The sequence below is a fragment of the Sapajus apella genome, unplaced genomic scaffold (assembly GCF_009761245.1).
Source record: "Sapajus apella isolate SASKATOON/1434 unplaced genomic scaffold, GSC_monkey_1.0 scaffold47, whole genome shotgun sequence".
NCBI lineage: Eukaryota > Metazoa > Chordata > Mammalia > Primates > Cebidae > Sapajus > Sapajus apella.
This window is the reverse complement of record NW_022436987.1, coordinates 1-22927: the sequence shown is the minus strand read 5'-3', so window position 1 is coordinate 22927 and position 22927 is coordinate 1. Positions and strand designations below refer to the sequence as shown.

The window sequence follows — 22927 nt, the reverse complement described above, 5'->3', positions numbered from 1 at the left end:
ATAGGAATAACCACCCCATTCTTTGTATCACAGGCTTGAAACTGGTGAGATGAAGATACAGTAAACGACATGACTTTCTTTAAACAGCACCTTGAAAAAATGCACTGTACTAGCAAAGGCCTTAAGAGGGGAAACGCCTTCAGACACAATAGTTCTAGGACCCTGTAATGTGTGAGAGCATAAAGGGACACAGTGACAACACTGTCATGGTTAGTGTTAATGCTTCATGTGAAGTGAACCAAATTTCTCTTCAGAGGACAGTTCTGGACCTTCAATAGCTGCCTGGTCTTTCTGTTCTGAGGCCTTCATTTTCTTAGCTTCTTTAGCCTCAAACTTGATCTTGTTTAGTTCCAAACCATGTTGGGGCTTATTCAGGGTTTTTATGCTGGTAACAAGACAAGGAGAAGTGGGTTGGGATGCTCAATGGCAGTGATGGAGCGCAGCTCTCCCCAGACACATACAATCAAAACCAAGCCCTGAGCAGGTGCAATGGCCACACGACCAATATTTGCATCCAAAAAGCTGTGCTCACTGACCCATACTTAATGTGGGGCAATATCTACTCAGCAGGTGAAAAGGGGTCAGTCATCAGATATGGGCTTCTCTGGTAAAAGCTCATCTGCTTCAGAATGTTGCTCATCTTCCATTGGAGAAGAGGCAAGGTCTTGGAGAGGTGAGGAAGGAGGGCTGCTGGTTTGGGTGATAAGAAGTCAGTTGTTCAGTCACACCACTGGCAGGCTCAGAATTAACAAAGGGCTCTGTCACAGACAGTGGGGAAAGGAGCAACTTTGCCAAGCTAGGAAATACCGGGACCTTCTGCAGCAGCTGCATTGACACCACTGAGTCTTCCCAAAGCATTGTGCAGTGGGGGGAGTGCTGCTGCTTAAAACCCACACGAGGTCGTTGGATTATTTAATGTAGTTGGTGTGGCTGAAGCAGTCCCTGGGGACAAGAAGCCTGGAGATGGCTCTTTACTGGGTAAGAAGATGGCATCAGCGAATAGGTTTTACTGTTGTCTGAACATCAGGTAAAATGGGGATCACTTCTACTGTTTCCTTCAGGTTGCATGGTCTCAGCTTTATCCACTGACCTTATGTGCGAGAACTTCCATCATGATTGCAGCCACCTTATTCCTAGAATGGGGAACGGGCTGAGTGAAACACGTTTTTGTTTTTCTTTGTTTTGTGGTGGGGTGCCAGGACCTTGATGGCCCCAGATTTAATCCTGGCTTCCACTCCTTCTTTGGAGCTAAACTCATCTGTGTCTGAAAGTTTATAAAGAGGTTGCACATGGAGCTGCTCATCTTGAGGAATAAGACCCAAAGAGCCTTTATCTGTTTGAGTTAAAATATGAACCACCTTACTTCCATTATTCATGTTGTGAATGTTGCTGTGGGGGTGGGCACAGAAGTTCAGACAAGTGGTGACTCAGAAGGGATAACCTTTTTTGCCCTTTCTTGGCCTTTTTGCCCTTTTTTGCCCAAGCCAACATTCTTGGGCAACATTTTCATATTCTACCTGATTCTGATAAGCTTCTGGAGCATACTGCCTACAAATTGGAACTAATTTTGTGGCCAAACTCTGCAAGTTATCTTCAAGGTTTTGTGTAAGGGAGAGGTTGGATTAATTACAAATCTTCTGGGGCTTGGGCTTCTACCAAACTCGATGAAAGTAGATTCTCCATGAACAGACAAGAGAATGAAGCTCCACAAGTCTCTGGATGAATTCTTTGACATGTACAGGTACAACTTTCATCGCAGGTGCATCTTCCATCGGGTAGGATGCCGACTGTATGACACTAGATTTTCTGAGCTCTGTACAGCTGATCGGCTTTTGGACGAGGGGTGCCATCCCATACCCTGATGGGCACCACCAACACAGCAGTTGGATGGTGGTGACCTGTATGCTGCTGGACCAAATAGAGAACTATTATCACTGCTGCTGCTTAATACCCACTTAACAATTGGAAACTGATGCAAGCTTGTCCCTTCTTTACCAGTGTACACTATTTCTATCTTTATTGCATTTCCTTTTTGACCATGCCTATTCTCCATGATTTCCCTGACAGCAGCAACACTCAGTCCTGCCCCAAGGTGTGTATAATCTGGTCCTCTTTTTGTATAACCCGATCAAGGCAGTTGAAGGTGAGCAGTTCAAAATCTTAGGTTATAGACACTAGATTTTTTGTATGGTTAATGAAGTTCATGGCATAATATCAAAATTCTCCTGTGTACTGTCTACTGTGGACAACTGATGTTTCAACACTGGATGAACAGACTTCCTCTTTTGGTAGAAACCAATGTAAATTCCACCTGAACACACCACATTTACATTCCTGAGAGTTAGTGCTGACTTTGGTAAAGGGTGTTCAATGAGAGATACCAGGCAGTGTTGGCAGTCTCTGATGCATGAGTTGCTCCTTAACCTGCTAAAACTATTTTTGGTCATTACCAGCCAACACATTAGCACAGTGGTTAGGTGAAAAGGTCTGGATCAAAAGATGGGCTTTCTGATTGGCATTCACTGTTAACTGAGAATTATAAGCTTTATCAGGGAATGCCTGCCCACTGGATTCTGTTTCAAGATGAAATAAGCTGAGTGAATCAAATGGTTCAACCTTAATCTTTTCCTCTGTTGATTCAGGATATCTCCAATTTTATCTCAGTGAGTAGGGGGAAAAGTTTTGGGTTGTACAATAGGCCTTGTCTGAGCCAGTACCATATTTGGGTTGGAAAATTTTCCCAAATGCAGTAGGAAAATCATGTGGACAAAATTATTCAAAATCTCGAATTTCGTTGCTATCCAAATGTCGCATATTGTGCCACACATAGGACAACTTTTCCCACTTATGATTGTCATCTTGATACCTTACAACTGAGGGCTTTTTCGGCCGATCTCTTGATGGGGTGGATTTTCTTTTTCTGTGATGTGGTCTTTTGCTTTGTTAATAAACCATGATTTTGTATACTTGACAGTAGTTTCTGTTGTACTATACACCAGAAATACACTTGGGAAAAGAGCACATTACATGCCACAAGGCTTGTTGGTGTACTTACAACTCTTGTCCTGTGGTTTTATACAATCAAAGTTATTGAAGCAAGTTCTGTCAGCTGTTGCAACGTCTGCTTCCATTTGAGTATGGGCTGCTTCCTGGCATACATCAGCAGAGTCCAAATTTTTGCTGCTGTCAAGTGTCTGGTTACAATGACTCCATTATTTCTTGGCAACTGATGAAAATTCTTGGAACAACTTTCTAGAGTAATTATCCCTGAAGCAATACTTATATTGATGTCAGTCTTGGATGAGTTTGATTTGGTATAAAAAGAAGGAATTTTTGACTTCTAAATATTCATGTGACTTTGTGGATGTTTGGTTAGTAGCTGAGCTACTAACCAAGTTGGAAACTTGGTTTGGAAAACTAGTTGGAAAGTGTAGTTTGCCCATTGAAAACCGCTGTGTTGCATGAACTTTGTTTTTCCAAAGATGGACAGTGATGGTTTGGTGACTCTCCTTGTAAGTTTGGGTCTTGGAGGTCTTTTTATAACAGTGTAGAGGATAGCTTTGCAGCTATGAAACAAACTGGCTGATGTCTGCGTAATTCTTCATCTTTCTGACTTTGGGGAGGAATTCTCTGAAGGGGCTTCTGAGAGTTGAGTCAGGGCCTGTATGGTTACCACTTGCTCCAATGTTAATCTATCTTTGAGATAACAGACTTGAACTGGAGATTCATCTTTTGGTTTCTTACCTGGAATACTCTCTGGAGTTTTTGGTTGATTGCCTTCATTGTGTATACTAGCATGACGACTTATGTTGAAGTATAAAGAATGTGGAATGGAATTTCACTTAAAGCCAGGCTGCTGGAATACTAAAACATGACTTCTCCCCTTGATGATCACAACTCACATCAGTAGCAATGGAGTTCATGGCATTGTTAGGGTTTTCAGTGTCTTTTAGGAATTTGTAAGACTTGTTTTCCAATGTTTTGCTGATTTCTTCAACACTGAATTTTTTAAATGACACATTTGTTTCGATTAGTAAATGTACATGCTTATTGCCATTTCTTAGTTTGTACAATTTTGCAGGTTTGGGTCATTTCTTTTCAATCTCGGCTTTTCTATTTGTCAGCTTCTGAAACATTAACACTGAAATCTCCTTCAATGTGATCAGTTAAATGTGATTTCTTTTGTGTCCACTTCACCTCGATGCTGTCATGCTTTCTTCATTCTTACATTTCAAAGTGTGGGTTCCATTCCAATTTTTGTTCCACCTGACCACATTTACTGTAGTCCATGGATTCTGACTTAGGGACATTTACTGGTTTGTTGTCAAAATCTGCCTTTAAAACTTGAGGCTGCTTTTCCCTCTGGAGCCTCTTGTGTTACTTTGTAACTTCCAGATTCCTCTTTGCAGGCTCAACATGAGCAACACGTGGTGCTAAACAAGATCAAGAGATCCTTCAAAGCTGCAAATCAGCAGGAAGTTAGGCAACAACCAGTGTAGCATGGAAGAGTCCTCACTCTGGGGCTAATGGGAACCCCTCAGTGTTAGCTGGCAGAAAGCTTATATGAACCTTTCTATATTTTCTACATTGCTGATACCCATTACTGGAGTTAGTAAATTTGTCTCTAAGCTTGATGGAGTATTAAAGGTAGCAATTGGATTTGAAGGAACAGGAATGAAGACAGGCAAGTCTGGGACAACACCCTCCACTAATACCAAGAGTTTCTTGTTGCTCTAAGAGTACCGAAGACCCCTTCTCAGACTGAAATAGAATCAGGAATATCGGATGGATCTGGGGTCTCCCCCAGGGCCTCAACGTGACCTGGGTCAGCCCCAGGAAGTTCCCATTGAAGTAGGATAGCATCAAAGGCCTGTCCTAGGAGAGAGGTGATACCAGAAACTTCCTGTTGATTAGCAGTGACCTCTTGGCTCTTACCTTTTAAAGAGGGATTTTGTACACCACTTAGTCTCCGGATAAGGAAGAACATGAGTGTCTTGTCTTGGAACCAAATGATTGAGTGCTTTACTACCAAATCAGGATCTTATAGTCACGATCATGTTGCTTTTCTAAACCCTTAGAAAGTGAAACCTTTCTGGACTTGGCTGTGACCAGTGGGGCTTGGGAGAGTTGCCTGCAAGAGGTGCTTCATAGAGCCATTGTAAGCCCATTGCAGGTTAAGGACTCTGGGTTCTGACATCCTCAGTCCTATCAAAATTCATACGTGCTGCTTCAGCTCTTGTCAGAAGGCTTCTGACTGGCATGGGTGGTTTGGGTGTTTTTTAAACACATCTTTCTTAAGTTAATTGCTTTAATTTTCCAGGGCTTAGTCTTGACAGATGCCACCTTTTGGACCTGCTGTAGCACTCATTCCTGCTCTGGGTCCTCTTAAAGTTGGAAGCCTTCTATGACTCTTCATATTGGCCGGGGCAGAATTCCTAGGTGACAAATGTTATCTCAAGAATTCAAAGAGGCCTGCTATTCCTTGTGCCCTCCTCTTTGAGATAGAAGACACCAGATAAAGCCTTTTTCTTTATTCTGGAAATGTTCAATGTAACCTTGGACCTAATTAAATACTTCTGACATGATGGGTCCTAAAATTCTTTGGATTTGTCTCGACCCTCTGGAGCATGTGTCTTACTAAGGCCTTTACAAAGTACCTCATGTTCTTTTGGCACAATCAACATGATACCACTGGATCACTGATGTTCTCTGGGATGTTCAGGCAGTCCAAGTCTTGTAGGACTATATGGCAGATGACAGTTAATGTGCCTGAGGAAAACTGAGTCTTATTTTCTATCCTGTATGAATATGCACTTTCTGATCATATAACTGAAATAGAAGGCAAGAAAACTGCCAAGTTCTCATGCATTCAAAAAGTTTTCTATTTGGGTGGACAGGGCAGGTTCAGAAAAGTTCCGACATGATAGTCTTAAACAACCTGGAATAGTAATTTAAGTGACTAGAAAAATAACCAGTGTGGGCCTCTGCATCCAGGATACATGGAGACTGTTTAAAGCAGGAACTCTATTCTAGATATTAGTCCTTGCAGTAAATAGAGGAACCATGACTATACTTCCAATTTCTGGATATCAATGTTGACCCAAACTGTTCAGTAATCCTCAGTCTGGTTATTCCTTCCCCAATGTACAGTTTCCTGAGTAAATTATCACAGGTGCCTTGAGGAGGAAGTGAGATAATCATGGTATATGATGGGGGCTTTTTCAGGGCCTTTCTACTTAAGGATTCAGTAACCTCTTCAAGGAGTTCTAGATATAGAAGCTGACACGAGTTTGGGAATTGAACCTAACATTGACTTCACCAGTGATTATCTCAGCCTTCTGATCCTCCACTTTTGTCTTGCTCATAAGAGGTGAGCAGAGCCTTGCTGGCTGCATATCTAATTTGGTCCTTGGGGGACAATATTTAACAATCTCCACAACTCTCTCTCTGGGCAAGCCCCCTTAGTGTCCCCTCTGACCTTTCTGGCTCTTACAGAACTGCAGCCTTCTGACTTCTTGATGTTAAATGTTACCACCTGGCCTCACTATAGCTTTTAATCCCCATAGGTATTGATCAGCCTGTGTCTGTGATTACCTTTACTGCCATGTGTTCTGGACTGAGGAAAACCATCACTGCACTACTTAGTAGTGTTGGTGTTCATGTCATCAGATCATTTGGCCTTGGTGAATAATGTCTTCTGGCTTCTCCCATTGGACATGATCTTCTCTCCTATTATATGTTCCCTTCCCTCTTTGTCTTCCAGGGAAATGTGAGTTTGCTTGCTGAGCAGTGGCCATCACTATTTCTCAGGTTTACAAGAGCCTCCCTAGTGAGTTCCCCTGCCCTCACCACAGGACATGTGATGGGCGTGGGTCATCTGTTCAATTATGCACACGTAAACCTTACAGGAGGAAGGGAGCATGCAGATGGGTAGGGCAGGATCCTATGCTCCAGCCCCACAGCAGCATGCAGGGCAGAAACCTGACTCCCAAAGCTCAAGTGGACTTGCTACAATGGATTATTTTACCCTTGCCAGCTGCAGACAGTTTAAGCATTAAACAGCTCAGTGGATCCTCTGCCTTTCTTGCAAGGGTAGAGGGCCAGTGTGACAGCTTGCAATATCCTAAGCTCTTGTTGGGTGTCCAGAAAACAGTTGCACACAAACTTGAAGAAAGAATGGGAGGTCTGAGTGGTGAATGTGGCTCCCAGTGGTATGGCTAGGGAGCTGGAAAGGGGATGCAGCAAGAAAACAATCTTCCCCTAGAATTCGGCCATCCAGTGGCCAATCTCTTCTCTGACTGCCCCCGCCAAGCTCCTGAGTTCATATGCTCCTTTTCTCTTTGCCATGCTGTTCTGTTCTGTACATCTTGTCTGCTCATCTGCTGATCTGTTTGTGGAGCCTGGGATCTGGGGCTTATATGGGCACAGGATAGGGAAGCATGGCAGGCCAAAAAGCAACTTTGAGGCATGAAAATGGGAATGCCTTTTCCCATTTAAGAACACTGGTATTCAGGCTGGAGAGTGGGACCTTTGCTGAGGAACTGCCCTCTTACAGCCACTAGTTCCCTGTCTCTTGTCTGTATTATATTTCCTTCTGAAGAGACACATGTAACTGCCATTAGAATATGGATAACTACCAATCTTAGCTACTTCCTACTTGACAGCTGGTGGAATTTAAGTGAAAACAGTCAGAGGTTTAAGAGTCTCTGGCAAAAGAAAGCCATTGTCTGACTCCAATTGCCTCACCATTTGGAGTTTGGCTTTCAGGCAAGAGAAAGTTTTGTAAGGTTAAGTACGCATGAGTTAAACATGTGTATTATACAAGAAAAAATCTAGTGCAAAGATTATGGCAGAAAATGAAACATACTAACATTGTACCCTGAGCTGTTTCACCCTGGTGAAAGAAAATAAACCTCATGCAGGTGTGGTTAAACTTGAGAAGAGGGAGGTAACTGTTGTTGCCACATATATAACAACTAATAGATGCACCTTAGGAATTCTGGAGTTTGTGGGCTGTCATGGTGGCCATAAAAGCTGCTTCTGCTTTTGTGTGTCTCCCTGTCTTGTAAAAGACTAAGGTAGCCACTTTGAAAAGGTCCTCTACTGTCTGGTCCTAGGGCCCATTTCTGCAATGTCCCCCTGATAACAGGGCTGAGTAATAAATTTATTCTTCATAATTCCTCAACTGAATCAGGAGATAGCTGTGCTTTACCAAGGGCCCTTCTAGCCTTTCCAAAGAGTTTCATTAAATTCCTGGCCTATCATGGTCTATTTCATTGGATTCCCAGTCTATCTATAACTGAGTCTTGGTCTTAGCTCTACACAAGCCCTTCATTATGCACACCTGACAATATCTGCTCTTCCAGTTTCCTCTCTAGTCATTGGAATCCCATCCAGGGTCATCTGTTGGTACTGCTTTTCTTCCATTTGGATCAAGTTTGCCTTCCTTTCTGATGCTAAAATACAAAGCTCGTCCCCAAATTTTTCTGCCACTGGCAGAGCAGCTTGCTTCTCGGTGTCCATCAGGGTTTGATTTGAGAGTAACATTTTTTTGGGGGGGAAACTTAAATATTTGGGTTACAGTCTAAAAAGCCTCTTTACTTTTCACCCTCCCCTCATTAATCTATGTAAAGAATGTCTGGGTTCTCTGAAAACTTGCCAGGATTCCCTTAATTTGCTTTAATTTCTGTAGAGAGAATAGGACCTGGACCTTACTAGAGCCAAATTCACCAGCCATCTGTTGGAGGGGCACTAGTGAGCCTGGGGCTTGTCTACTGTGAGGATTTCTAGGATGGGGCAGGAGAGACTGAAGATGGGTAGGGAGGTTGGCATGGACCTGAGGAAGCAGGGCTTGAGGGAGCTGGCTGCTCTACTGGGGGTGCCTCTGGAATTCATTTCCTTAGTTTTGGGATGGCCCCTTATGACCTTTCCTTAGATGGCAAACAGGAGGGCTGCATTAGCCCTACACTGTTGGCAAAGCTCTACATTGCCTGCAAGGTATACAAAAGCTGTACAGATGGAGCCTCAGACCGTATGTCCTTATGCCCATATAAAAAGGTCCAACTGCCCAATAGTATTGAAATAAATGACTCCTGAGGCCAAGCCATTCCTTTATAATTTGGCCAATCCTTTGTGCAGAGGGTTATGAGACATCTTGTTCCCCAGATATTGAGGGTTAAGCAGTCTCCATGGTTCAGGTTAAAGACCACAGGGAGTATAAGCTGGGGTGGTGAACAGAGCTGTTTGCCCATTCTGAAAGGTAGGGAAATAGAGGTATTGCTCACTTCCCTTCTTTCAGCAAAAATTTGGTGTGAGGAAGAAAGGCATTTCTCTTTACCCCAAGTCCCAGTGACCCTAGACAGATGCCACCCATGGGTACCCCTGCAACTGTGAAGCAGGGAGCACCGAGGGAATATGAATTATCCATTCTTACCTGTGTCTTTATTTTCCCTGCTGTCAGCAACCTTTGAGTTTCCTGGGCCTTATCGATGCCATGGAGTACAGCCTCCTCCCCTGAAGCAGGGGTTTAGTCGGCATGAATTTGTTCTGCCTATTTACTTGGTGCCTGTCACCTAGGTTTATAGTCCTCAGATCTAGTTTTCCTTTCTAGGGCCTCAGCCTGAAGCCTGGAATTGAGTTTGGGACAGAATATTTCAGGGGCCTGCATGTGTCTAAGTCTCAAATGAGCCCTACCACATTTGCAATTACTATCCACCAAGGGCCACTCCATTTTTTTTTTTTTTTCTATCATAAGCAGAGTGTTGGGGAAAGGAACCCTCTCACTTGAGGAGAAAGAAAATGGGGAAGGGAAAGAAACACAGCTTAAGGGGTAAAAGGGGGGGTCTGGGGGAAGAACCTCCACACAGGGTCCCAGAGGCAGCTGCAGTTTTCTCCTGGCCTTTGTGGGCATTGGGTGTGCCTTGCACTTGCTGCTAGACACCCAGAGGCCTCTGAGCTGGGAAGGAAGGCACCATGTACCACATGCACCTGCTGTTAGGATGGGGCTGGGGATGGCACCTCTAAGATACCACATGGTTCAGAACTGTACCTTTTGGCTGAACTAAAGCCATCACTTAATATCGCTGCAATCTGTAGCAAAACCACTAACATTATAAATGATGAAATAGCCATTTCAAACCATGGAAGAGATAGTCTAGGGGTCTTGGCCAATGGAGTTCAGTCTTGGAGTCTTCCAGCAAAAGATGCCTTTGCTCTTCCCAAGGCTTTACTCCAGTCCCATGTGACAGCTAGACCTCTGTGAAGGGGAAACAAAGCCAATATTCATTTAACTTACAAGAATGAGTTGGCAGGGTCATGAAAACCCAGTTCTGTGTTTCAACTTGCTCTTTTTTGTACAGCAGAGAAGCACCCAGAGAGAGTTCCCGGACCCCCTTTGTTGGACATGTGACAAGGGTGTATGCTCATCTGTTTGGATGCTGTGTGTGCTCAAACTCCCCCAGGAGTGGGAGTACCCCTGGGCTGGAGCAACCCTGGGCTCCAGCCCCAGAGTGTCCGGGGTGGGAGACTGCAACTCCTGAAGCCCTAGTGAGCATGTGTTAGTGTGCTCAGTGGGATGAGTGGGAAGCTGGAAAGAGGACAGGCCAGAATTGACTAGTAGATGAGCTGAAGTGTCTAATTTGCAGGCCAAAGTCATCAGGGAAAGACTTGATGTGGTAAAGATGGGACCTTCAGAGGGTGAATGGCACCTTCCAGAGGGTGGAAACAGTGATTTTTGAAAAACAAAAGCTGACTAAAGCTCAGTTTGTGTATGTGGTGCCCAAAGGCATAGACAGGAGCTGTTGCTATTTGGTCTTCTTGGCCCCTCCCTCCTTTATTATCTTAGAACACATTCCACTTAAGATGGAACTCTATACGAAAGGATAAATTTCTCTTGTATGCAAATAGGCACAAATAGACATGATTCTTGATTTCAAGTTACTTTTTAAAAAAGTGCTTTAAAACACGTCTAAAATTTATGAATAGCCTCCAATGACTACTAACAACTTACTTTATACAGGAGAAATATTTTCAGAGAAAACATTTAATAAGTTTATTTCAAAAGAATATGCCTGTTTCTAGCGATGATTGGAAGATGTTGGAGCAATGACACCATGAAATTCAGCTTACTTTTTACTGGGTACATGTTAACCACCAGAAGCTGTGTAGTTAACTGTCTTGATTTTACATCATAGAGCATGAACCTGTTGAAACCCCTCTAAAAATGCTTGTTTCTTCGTAAACAGACTTAATTTAAAGCTCCAAACTGAGTGATTCTGTCAGTTAATGTCTAACTGAAATGTTTCTTTATGTATTTAAAACTAAAAAACTCTGCTTAAAATGTATACCTTCTACCAATTTTCAAAATACAGTTGGGAATAACCACCCTGTTTATCTCATCTCAGAATTGAAATGGGTGAGATAGATACAGTAAACATGACTTTCTTTAAACAGCACCTTGAAAAAATGCACTGCACTAGCAAAGGCATTAAGAGGGGGAGAAAAGCCTCCATACACAATACTTATAGGACCCTGCAACGTGTGAGCATAAGGGGACGTGGTGACAACATTGTCATGGGTTAATGTGAATGCCTTATGAGAAGAAATTTGAATTCATTTGCCTTAGACCAGTTGTGGACCTTCATTAGCTGCCAGGTCTTTCTGCTCTGAGGCCTTCATTTTCTTATTCTTAGCTTCTTTAGCCTCAACCTTAATCTTGTTTAGTTCAACACCGTGTTGGGGCTTATTCAGGTTTTCATGCTGGTAACAAGACAAGGGAGAGGCAGGAAGAATTACTATGGTTGAGATGCTCAATGGGAGTGGTAGAGTGCAGCTCTCCTCAGGCACGTACAATCAAAACCAGGCCCTTAGCAGGTGAAGTGGCTAATCCAATATTTGCGTCCAAAAAGATGTGCTCATCGTCTGACCACTATTCTTCAATGTGGGGCAATTTCTCCTCAGCAGACAATTTCTCCCCAGTGACAAGGGGTCATCAGATAGGGGCTCCTCTGATAGAGGCTCATCTGCTTCAGAACGCTGCTCATCTTCCTTTGGAGAAGAGGCAAGGTCTTGAAGAGGTGAGGAAGGAGGGCTGCTGGTTTGGCTGACAAGACATTAGTGGCTCAGTCACACCAGTGGGAGGCTCAGAATTAACAAGGGGCTCCACAGGAGCAGACAGGGCAGGGAGAGGAGCAACTCCGCCAAGCTGTGAAATGTCAGCTGCATTGGCACTGCTGAGTCTTGCCGAAGGTGTTGGGCAGTGGAGAGGGCTGCTGCTGAAAATCCACACGAGGCTGTTGGATTATTCTTCAATAGAGTTGGTGTGGCTGCAGCAGTCTTGGACCAGCAGAATCCTGGAGATGGCTTTGTTGGGTGAGAAGATGGCATCAGCAAATAACTTGTAGAGTTGTCTGAACTTTTTCAGGTAAATCGGGGATTGGTTTTACTGCAGGTTGCATGGTCTGTTTTACTCCCTAAAGTTGGCAGTGGCAAAGCCTTACTTTTGAGTTATTCTTCTGCTTGATTTGGGGATCAGGTTTCTTCTCCACTGCCCTTATGTTACATGCAAGAACCTCCATCATGGTCATAGTCCTCTTGTTTCCAGAAGGGGAAACAGGCTGAAACACTTTTTTTTTTCCAGCGGGTGCCAGGTCCTTTATGATGCCAGATTTGATCTTGGTCTCCATTCCTTCCTTTGGAGCCAAACTCACCTGTGTCTGAAAGTTTAGAAAGAGGTAGCACCTGGAGCCACTCATCTTGAGGAATAAGAGTGGTTATCTCCTTGAGTTAAAGTACAAACCACCGTGCTTCCATTCGTGTTGTGAATGTCCCTGTGGGGGTGGGCACAGAATTTGAGGCAAGTGGTGACCCCAGAGAAGGGACGACCTTTCTGCTGCCAAGCCAACATTCTTGGGCAACATTTTCATATTCCACCTGATTCTGGTAAGCTACTGGAGCGTACTGCTTATAAATTGGAGCTAATCCTGTGGCCAAACTCTAAGTTTAATCTTCAAGGGTTTTTCATGTAAGGAAGAGCTTGGATCAATTCTAAATCTTCAGGGACTTGGGCGCCTACCACACTTAGAGCCATTAAAGAACACACTCCATGAACAGACAAGAAGATGAAGCTCCACAAGTCTCTGGATCAATTCCTTGACATGTACCCTCGAAAATCCTACCTGTACATCTTCAGTAGGATGCCCATTGTATGACATTAGATTTTTCTCTGAACTGTGTATAGCTGATCGGCTTTTGGAAGAGGGATGCCATCCCTATACCGTGAGCATGACCATCACAGAAGTTGGACAGTGGTGGCCTGTATGCTGCTGGACCAAACAAAACTATTTCCCCATCACTGCTGCTTTTTTAAACCCACTTAGCAATTGACATCCATGAGAGCTTATCCCTCCTTTACCAGTTTACGCCATTTCTATCCTTACTGCATTTCTTTTTTGACCATGCCTATTCTCCATGATTACCCTGACAGCAGCAACACTAGTCCTGCCCCAAGGTGTGTATAATATGGGCCTGTGTCTTTTTGTATAACTCGATCAAGACAGTTGCAGGTGGGCAGTTCAAAATCTTAAGGTGTAGACACTAGGCTTTTTGTATGGTTAGTAAAGTTAATGGCATAATGAAATTTTCCTGTGTACTTTCCATTGTGGACAGCTCTTATCTTCCAACACAAGATGAGCAGATTTCCTTTTCACTTTAGTAGAAACCAGTGTAATTCCAGCTGAACATAGAACATTTACATTCCTGAGAGTTAGCGCCGACTCTAATAAGGATGTTTCATGAGAGATCCAGGCTATGTTGGCAGTCTGATGCATAAGTTGCTCCTCAGCCTGCCGAACTGTATCTGGGCATGGTGGGCTATCACGTTGACATACTGGCTAGGTGTAGAGGAGGGGTTGGGTCAAAGGATGGGTTTTCTGATATTCCGCATTTAAGCTTATAATTCTCAGATGTCATCAGGGAACATTGCCATTGTATTTCATTTGGATATGAAATAATCTGAGTGAATCGAAATGTTACTACAGCTTTTTCTCTGCTGATTTAGGATATCTCCATAATTTTGAGTATAGGAAATACTGTTTTGGGTTTTATAATGGACGTCGTTTGAGCTAGCGGTTTCCATAATTGGATTAAGGAAGAAACTTCCCCCAATATAGCAGGAACATCATGTGGACAAAATCTTGAAATTTCAATGCCATCCAAATGTCACTGTGCTATAAGTATAGGACAATGTTTCCCACTTCTGATCATTTTCTTAATGACTTACAAATGTGGGCTGCTTTTTCCACCCATCTCTTGGTGGGTTGGATTTTTGTCTTTTTCTGGGATGTGTTCCTTTTTAAGGATGAAACATGATTACTTTGTACTCTTGAACCTGGTTTCTGTGGTACTGTACAGCAAAAATCAGAAGGGCACATTACTATGTAATGAGGTTTGGTGTACTTGCAACATTTTTGTTCTGTGGTTTTATATCATTGAACTGAATTATTGAAGAAAGTTGTTCGAACTGTGTTGCAACATCTTCAGTTTGAGTATGGGCTGCATCTGACATGACCGATCAGCCGACTTCAAAATTTTGCTGCTGTCCAGTAACTGGTTGCAATGCCTCGCTTTGTTATTTCTTGGTGGCAACTGATGAAAATTCTCGGAATAACTGTCAAGAGTCATTATCGCTGGAGCAATACTTGTTTTTATTTCAGTCTTGGATGAGTTTGAGGTTGGTATATTCATGTGACTTTGTGGATGCTTGGTTAGTAGCTGAGCTGATAAGTAAGTTGACAAGCGTAGTTCACACACTGGAAAAAAAGTTCATTTAACACGGTGGTTTCCTAAGATAGACAGTGATAAAAATTTGGTGACTCTGCTTGTAAGTTTGGAGTCTTGGTGGTCTTTTTTTAAACTATAGAGGATAGCTTTGCAGTTATTAAGCAAATTGGCTGTTCTCTGCTCTGATTGTTCATTCTTTGACTTTGATGGGGAGAAATTCTGTAATTAGAGCTCTGAGATTTAAGTCAGGGCCTCTATGGCTCCCTCTTGCTCCAATGTTAATCCCCTGTCTTACTTTAATGATAAGGGACTTGATTGAACTGGAGATTCATATTTTGGTTCTTGGTATATTCTCTGGAGTTTTTGGCTGATCACCTTCATTATGTGTACTAGCCTGACAACTTATGTTGGAGTGTGATGAATGTGGGATGGACTTGCAGTTAAAGCCAGGCTACTGGAACACTAAACCATTACATTTGCCCTTGATCACAACTCCTATCTGTAGCAATGGAGCTCATAGTGTTACGGTTTGCACTGTCTTTTAGGAATTAACAAGAGTAATATCTTGCAGAAATACTCAACATTGAATTTTTAAAATGACATGTTTGTTGGTAAATAGTGTACATGTTTAATGCCATTTGTTAGTTTGTATGAACAATTTTGGAGTATTGGTTCGTTTCTTGAGTGTTTAATTTTTCAGCTTCTGGGATATTAGCACTGAAGTGTCCTTTGATGTGATAACTTTAATGTGACTTGTTTTATGCCCACTTCTCCACCTCAATCCCTGTCATGCTTTCTTTATTCTTACATTATCAACAGGATGTGGGTTCCATTCCAATTTTTGTTCTTCCCCATGAGCACATCTGTAGCCCATGGATTCTGACCTGGGGCCATTTAAGGCAGATTTTGACAACAAACAGGTAAAACTTTGTGCTGCTTTTCCTTCTGGGGCCTCTTGTTTTCCTTTATAACCTCCAGATGCCTCTTGGCAGGCTCAAAACAAGTGACCCTGGGTTTTAAACCAGATCATCAGGAGACCCTTCATATCTGAAAATCAATAGGAAGTTTGGCAACACCCAGTGAAGCATGGAAGAGTCCTCTCAGAACCTAATGGGAGCCCTTGAGTGTTAGCTGTCAGGAAGCTTATATGAACCTGCTTCTCACTTTCTACATTACTTATAGCCATTACTGGAGATAGTGAATTTTTTAGTTTGACTGAGGGGTATGTAATGAACTAAACCAAAAGTGTAGATATGTATAGAACCCTGGACTGCAAGTCCATGTGGGACAGTGCTTTGGGGCTCAGGCCATTTGGAAGAAGCATTAAAGGTAGCAATTGGATTTGAAGGAACAGAAAAGACAGGCAAGTCTAGGACAACACCCCCACTCATGCCAAGAGTTTCTTGTTGCTCGAAAAGAGTACCAAAGACCTCTCCTTGGATTGGAATAACACCAGGAATCTTGGATGGATCTGGGATCTCATTCAGGGCCTCGCCATGACCTCAGTGAGCCCGAGGATGTTCCCATACAAGTGGAGTAGTACCAAAGGCCTGTCCTAGTATAGAGGTGGTATCAAATTTCCCGTAAATTTGCAGTAGCTTTGGAGGTCTCTGTGATGTGGTTTTAGTGCTACAGGTCTCTTGTTTTGAACCTCCAAAGAAAAATTTCATTACAGTAGTAGATGTAGACCCACCAAAAGCCAAGAAGTTCTAAAGTTAAATTCAGGTATAACCTTAAGACTGAATGTGATTGCTGCTCCACATCCACTTTTAACAGGATCCAGGCAAGAATCGGATTAACTTCAGCATCTACTTGTGAACCCAACTCTTCTAACTGAATGCTGGGTGTTTCCTTGAGACGTAACTTTGGGGCTTGCTCTTGGAGGCAAAGCACCACAGACTGTCCTGAGCAAACATTTTTGGGGAACCACTGGTATTATTTAATGTCTCTTCAGAGACTAGTTCTTCATAGCATGTCCCTTTCAGTGGCCCAGGAAGGATCTCAGCTGTAGTGCCACTGTGATTAGGGATACTGATTCGTGGAATGCTCACCTCTTTGGGACAAATACTGAGTTGTCCCTTGGCTCTCAGCTTTAATTGAAAAGGGATTTTGTATACCAGTTATTGTCTCTGGATCAGGAAGGACTTGGTTGTCTTGCGTTGGAACCATATTTTCTGTGTGCTTTATCTCCCAAATCAGGGAGCATCTTACAATCACATTTTCCTAAACCATTCAAAAGTGGAAACATTTGGTTTCCAAAAAATTTCTTCAGTGTTTAAGAATTTGGCTATTACCAATGGGGGTTGGGAGAGTCCCCTGCTAAGAGGTGCTTCCTAGTGCCACTGTAAACCCATTGCAGGTTAAGGACTCTGGGTTCTGAAAATCTGTCCTATCCAAATTCATGCATGCTGCTCCAACCCTGGTCAGAAGGCTTCTGACTGGCATGGGACGATTGGATTTAAAAGAAAAATCTATCTTGAATGAATTGCTTTAATTTTCCAGGGCTTAGTCTTGACCAATGCCACATTTCTGTTGGCTGTCTTGGTGGTCTTTAGTAGCTGGCCATTTTTCTTTGGTATACATATTTATTTCTGACTACCTTGGAAGGCCTTGCATGGTGGGATCAATACATAGCTACCGAGTAGGAATAAGGGGCACAGGAAACAGTCACTGGTCCTTTGGAAAGTCTCACTTCTGAAAAGAATCTGGATGCACTGCTCTTGCTCAGTCACACAAGGTTTTGGTAGCTGGCCAGGACAGTCCCAGGGCAGCGCAATGCCTCCAGCTCCAAGCCTGCACCAGCCCTCAGGCAAGTTTTCCAACTCATGCTCCTCTCTGCAACTTTGGAGGCAGGGATCCCCTGAAGGCATGGGGGAAAGGAGCACTGGCAGGTCTGGCAGGATGCTTACCTGCTCCTAGCAGAGTCAAGGCACGAGACCAATAGGTGGGGAGCCACTTCCCAAGGATGCGCAGTGGAGAAAGGCAGATAAGCTGCATGACTTGGGCGTGACAAGGTGTGACGAAGGGGCAGACTCAGGAATAGAGGGGTTAGGGGCTGCTCACACAAAGCAGTGCAGGAGCAGACTGCACAGCCACTCCCCAACAGGTCAGCCCCCGACCCCGGAGCAGCATTGTCTCCCCAGGACAGACCTCAAGGAGTCTCTTTATTTCTTAAATGCCTTTGACAGAAGTCTTTGAAAAGAGATGTAAAAGGAATCCTTTTATAAAATGTATTGGTTCTTCCCAGGGACTCACTGCTGTGGGGAAAAAGTTGAAGACTTTCCTGTGGGACTAGCCATAATTGTGAGAATGGGTCTTCCCATGAACAGATAAAGATGGAACTAGATATCTCAGAGGCTTATTGAGGGGGCTGGAGGGAAAATGGCCATAAAGGAAGATAGAGGGATCTCAAAGGCTAGTAGCCATGAGGTCACAATGCAAGTCTCATCTTTGAGAGGGTAGAAGGAAAATAAGCAGGGTCTCAAATGTCTGTGCATCTCTAAGAATGCTTTGGAAAGGTTAATGGAGACCTAAAATAAGGGCACCAACAGAGTCCAGTATCTCACAAGATTAGGCCTGTCTTAATAGCTCTGAACATTCATTTGTCAGACACAACCGAAGGGAAGGGAGCTTAGACAATGCCATTTATTTCCAGAGCATAGAGCGCATTAACTGAGGTCATTCAATATGCTGTCTGCATTCAAATCTGAAAGGCATATTTTCATGGCCACCACAGTCCACTCTTGCATTGTATGGGTCTCCTTGAAACAGATGTGGGAGCATCTCCTTCATAGCTCCAGTGGGCCTCCCTTTCTGAAGGGAAACTTAAGGTTAGGAGAACAAATGATAGGCCATTTTCTATGAAGCTTTAGGCCACAGCTCTTCCCCTCATTCCTTTGCTACTCAATTCTTCTCACCCTCAACTATCACTATTGGAAATGTTGGTGGCTTTCCTAGTGCAGTGACACCAATCCTTTATTCCTGAGGGGACTGACACTTTAATCACACCCTTATCTGGGGAATGATCCACATGTATGCCCATAGGTGCAATGGGTCAAGGAAGCACCAGAAAATATCCAAGTGGATCTCCTGGCTTCATATATTTTACATATCTCTTCCTTCATACATTGTATAAAGGCAACACTCTTCTGCTAATCAAGACCAATTACTTTGGCCAGTATGGCAACTCCACCTGTTGATCCCTGGGCATAATAGTCCAAGGTATACAGATGGCAGTTGTGTGTTGTATCTCAACGGGACCTTCAGTCCCTCACCCAGAGTGAAGTGGCTTTGGAAACCAGAATCTCCTCAGGAAGTTCTCAGTGAAGTGGGATACCACCAGAGGCCTCTCCTAGGACAGAGGTGGTATCAGAAACTTGGTGTTGATTTTTCAGTAGCTTCAAAGGTCTCTGGTTTAGCACCAAGGGTCGCTTGTTTTGAGCCTGCCAAGAGGAATTTTATTACAGAAGAGACCTAGAACTTGCCAAGAGTCAAGCACTTAATAAGGTGGTTATACCTGAATTGAACCTTCAGAAAGACTGGAGGTGGAAGAGCGATCATGTTCACTCTTAATGGGATCTAGTTAAGAATTGGATAACTTAAGAGATTCTACTTGTGAATTCAACTCTTCTAACTGAATGTTGGGGTTTCCTTGAGAGGTAACTTTGGGGCTTGTTCTTTGGTGCAAAGGACCACACAGTGTCCTGAGCAAACATTTTTGGGGAATCCCTGGTATCATTCAGTGTCTCTTCAGAGAATAGTCCATCACCACAGCGTGTCCCTTCCAGTGGCCAAGGAAGGATCTCGGCTGCAGGGTCACTGTAGGTAGGGCATACTGCTTGAATCCTCAGCTGTTTTGAACCAAGGCTGAGTTGTCTCTTAACTTTTAATTAGGGATTTTGCACACCAATTTGTCTCTACATTGAGAAGGACTTGGTTCTAATGCAAGATACCCGAATCATTCTTTGAGTGCTTTACTCGCAAATCGGGAGTATCTTATAATCACAATCATGTTGCTTTTCTAAACCCTTAGAAAGTGGAACCTTTGCGGACTTGGCTATGACCAGTGGGGATTGAGGGTCTACTGCTAAGAGGCGCTTTGCAGCACCATTGTAAAACTGTTGTGGGGTATAAACTCTGGGTCCTGACAAAGCAGCTCAGTGCTATCCTAACTCATGCGTGCTTCTCCAGCTGTTTCAGAAGGTTTCTGACTGGCATGGGTGGTTCAGGTTGTTTTGTTATCAGCTTTCTTGAATGAATTACTTTAATTTTCCATGGCTTCAAGTCTTGACCAATGCCACATTTTTGTTGGCTGCCTTGCTGGTCTTCTATAGTTGGTAGTTTTTTGTTTACATCTTCCTTCCTGACTAATCTAAAAGGCCCTGTCTGCTGGGATCAAGACATAGAGTAGGAAAAAATAACCACAGGAAACAGGCGTGGTCCTTTGGAAAGTCTCAGTTCTGAGAATTTGGATGCTCTTCTCTTGATCAGTCACACAAGGTTCAGGTTGCTAGCTGGGTCACACTCCCAGGTCAATGCATGGCTTCCAGCTCCAAGCCTGCACAAGCCCTCCGGCAAACTTTCCAGCTGGTGCTCATCCCCACAACTGAGGATCCCAGGCCTTAGAGGGTGTGAGGGATGTGGGCTCATGCAGTCAAGACCCATGCCCCCGAGGTGGGGAGCTGCTTCACAAAGGTCCACAGTGGAGAGGGAGTTAGGGCTGCATGTCTTGGGTGGGCCAGGGGGGCAGACCCAGGAGCAGAGGGGCCAGCAGCTGCCTACATAAAGCTGCACAGGAGCAGACTGTGCAGCCACTCCATGCCAGGTCAACCCCCTGGAGCAGCAGTGTGTCCCCAGGACAGACATAGGGGAGTCCCTTTTCTTCCTAACTCCTTTGAACTTTTTGAAAAGAGATCTCAAAGGACTCTGACAATTCCAAGGGACTGACTGCTGTGGACGTAAAGTTGAAGTCTCCTGTGGGACTTAGCATAACTGCTAGAATGAACCTCCCCAAGAATAGATAATGATGGGAATCTGTATCTCAGAGGCTTATTGAAGGGGACTGGATGGAAAATGTTCATAAAGGAAGATGGAGAAGAGGGATCTCAAGAGAGGCTAGGAGCCATGAGGTGTAACAATGCCAGTCTCATCTTAGGGAGGCTGCAAAAACCTCAAGGAGATGTTAAGAAAAAAATACGTTAGATGTCTGCATCTCTAAATGTTTTTTTGGAAAAGTTAATGGAGAACTTGAACAAGGGCACCTATGAGGAGTCCAGTATCTCACAAGATTAAGCCTGTCTTAATAGCTCTGTGCTCATTCATTGGTCAGAAACAACGGAAGGGAAGGGAGCTTAGACAACCCCATGTATTTCTCGAGCACAGAGTGCAGTAACTGAGGCCATTCATATGCTGTCTGCATTCAAATCTGAAAGGCATGTTTTCATGGCCACTACAGTCCATTCTTGCACTGCAGGGATCTCCCTGAAACAGATTTGTGGAGCATCTTGATAGCTCCAGCAGGCCTCCCTTTCTGAAGGGAAACTTAAGGTTAGTAGAACAAACAATAGGCTATTTTCTGTGAAGTTTCAGGCCACAGCTCTTCCCCTCATTCCTTTGCTACTCAATTCTTCTTACCCTCAACTATCACCATTGCAAATCTTGATGGCTTCCCTAGTGGAGTGACCCCAATCCTTTACTCCTGAGGGACTGACACTTGAATTACACCCTCATCTGGGGAATGATCCAGATGTATGCCCATGGTCACAATGGGTCAAGGAAGCACCAGAAAAGGTACACAAGGATCACCTGGCTCCATATATTTTACATATCTCTTCCTTCATACATTGCAACCCTCTCTTCCTGCTGATCAAGCTCAATTGCTTTTTCCAGTATGGCAACTTGTCCACAAGCGTTGACCCCTTAGCATATAGTAGTCCAAGCTATCCTGATAGCCACTGTTACAGCTCAATGGAAGCTTGAGTCCCTTGCCCAGAGCAGATCTGCTTTGGGAACCAGAATCTCCAACCCTGCAGAGCCAAGACTTCCAGAGATGGGAAGTGAGTCTCCCAGCGGACTATTAAGAATGATTATATATAGGATTTTCCTGTTTTTACCTGCTGGCTGCTGGTATATGGTGCTTCTATTGGAGACCCAGCACGATATTGATTTCTAAACCCACATAATGTATTCTGAAGGCTGATATTGCTTCTGTGAAGTGTTTTGAGATACTGCTTTAGTTTTATTCTTACATGGTATCCTCAAGATCCTGAGGCCAATTGCTGCTGTTAGTTGAGATGTTACACCACTAGTGAATCCCATGGTCATCAGCCATATTCTATCCTGTATATCCTTTGCTGTGAAACATGTCCACTCCTTTGATCATGTACCATGTGGACATGTTACACTGCATTCTTCTATTCTTGCCATCTGCAGACGGCTTAAGCATTAAACAGCTCGGTGGACCCTCTGCCTTTCTGCAACGGCAGAGGGCCAGTGTGACAGCTTCCTGTATCCCAAGCCTCTTGTCTGGCTTCCAGGAAAATTGGGTTACACAGGAATTTGAAAGACAAATGTGGGGGTTTTGAGTGGTGGATGTGGCTCTTAGTGGGATGGGTGGGGAGCTGGACAGGGAAAGCAGTGAGAAAATCTTCCCCTGGAGTTTTGCCAGGCAGGTGCCAATCTTCTCTGACCACCCCCAGCAAAATTCCTCCCAGTTCATATACTCCTTGTCTCTTTGCCACGCTCTTCTGTTCTTCAGCTTTTCTGTTCATCTTGTCAGATCATCTGCTCATTGGCTCATCTGTTTGTAGAGCCTGGGATCTGGGGCTTATATGGGTACCGGACAGGGGGCCAAGGCAGGCCAAAAGGCAACTTTAGGGCATGAAAATGGGAATTCCTGTTTCCATTATGGGGCTGTAGTTTCCCAGGCCCGGGAGCAGGACCATTGCTGAGGAACTGTCCTCCTGTACCCAGTATTTCCCTGTCTCTTGGCTGTATCATTTCTGCCTCTGAATTACATCTGCCATTAGAATATGGATAATGACCAATCTTAACTACTTTCTGCTGACAAGTGTTGGTGGGTAAGGGAACATGGCAGTTAGATACCTCCCAGAGGCTTATTAAAGGGTCCCTGGTAAAAGGGAGCCATTAT

General features: G+C 43.9%; 2 pseudogenes; both read right to left on the bottom strand.

Moving 5' to 3' along the window:
- Window positions 1–154: 154 nt before the first annotated feature.
- Window positions 155–4987, bottom strand: LOC116524963 (annotated as a pseudogene).
- A 6498-nt stretch (window positions 4988–11485) lies between these two features.
- LOC116524962 lies at window positions 11486–20181 on the bottom strand (annotated as a pseudogene).
- Between the last annotated feature and the right edge of the window lie 2746 nt (window positions 20182–22927).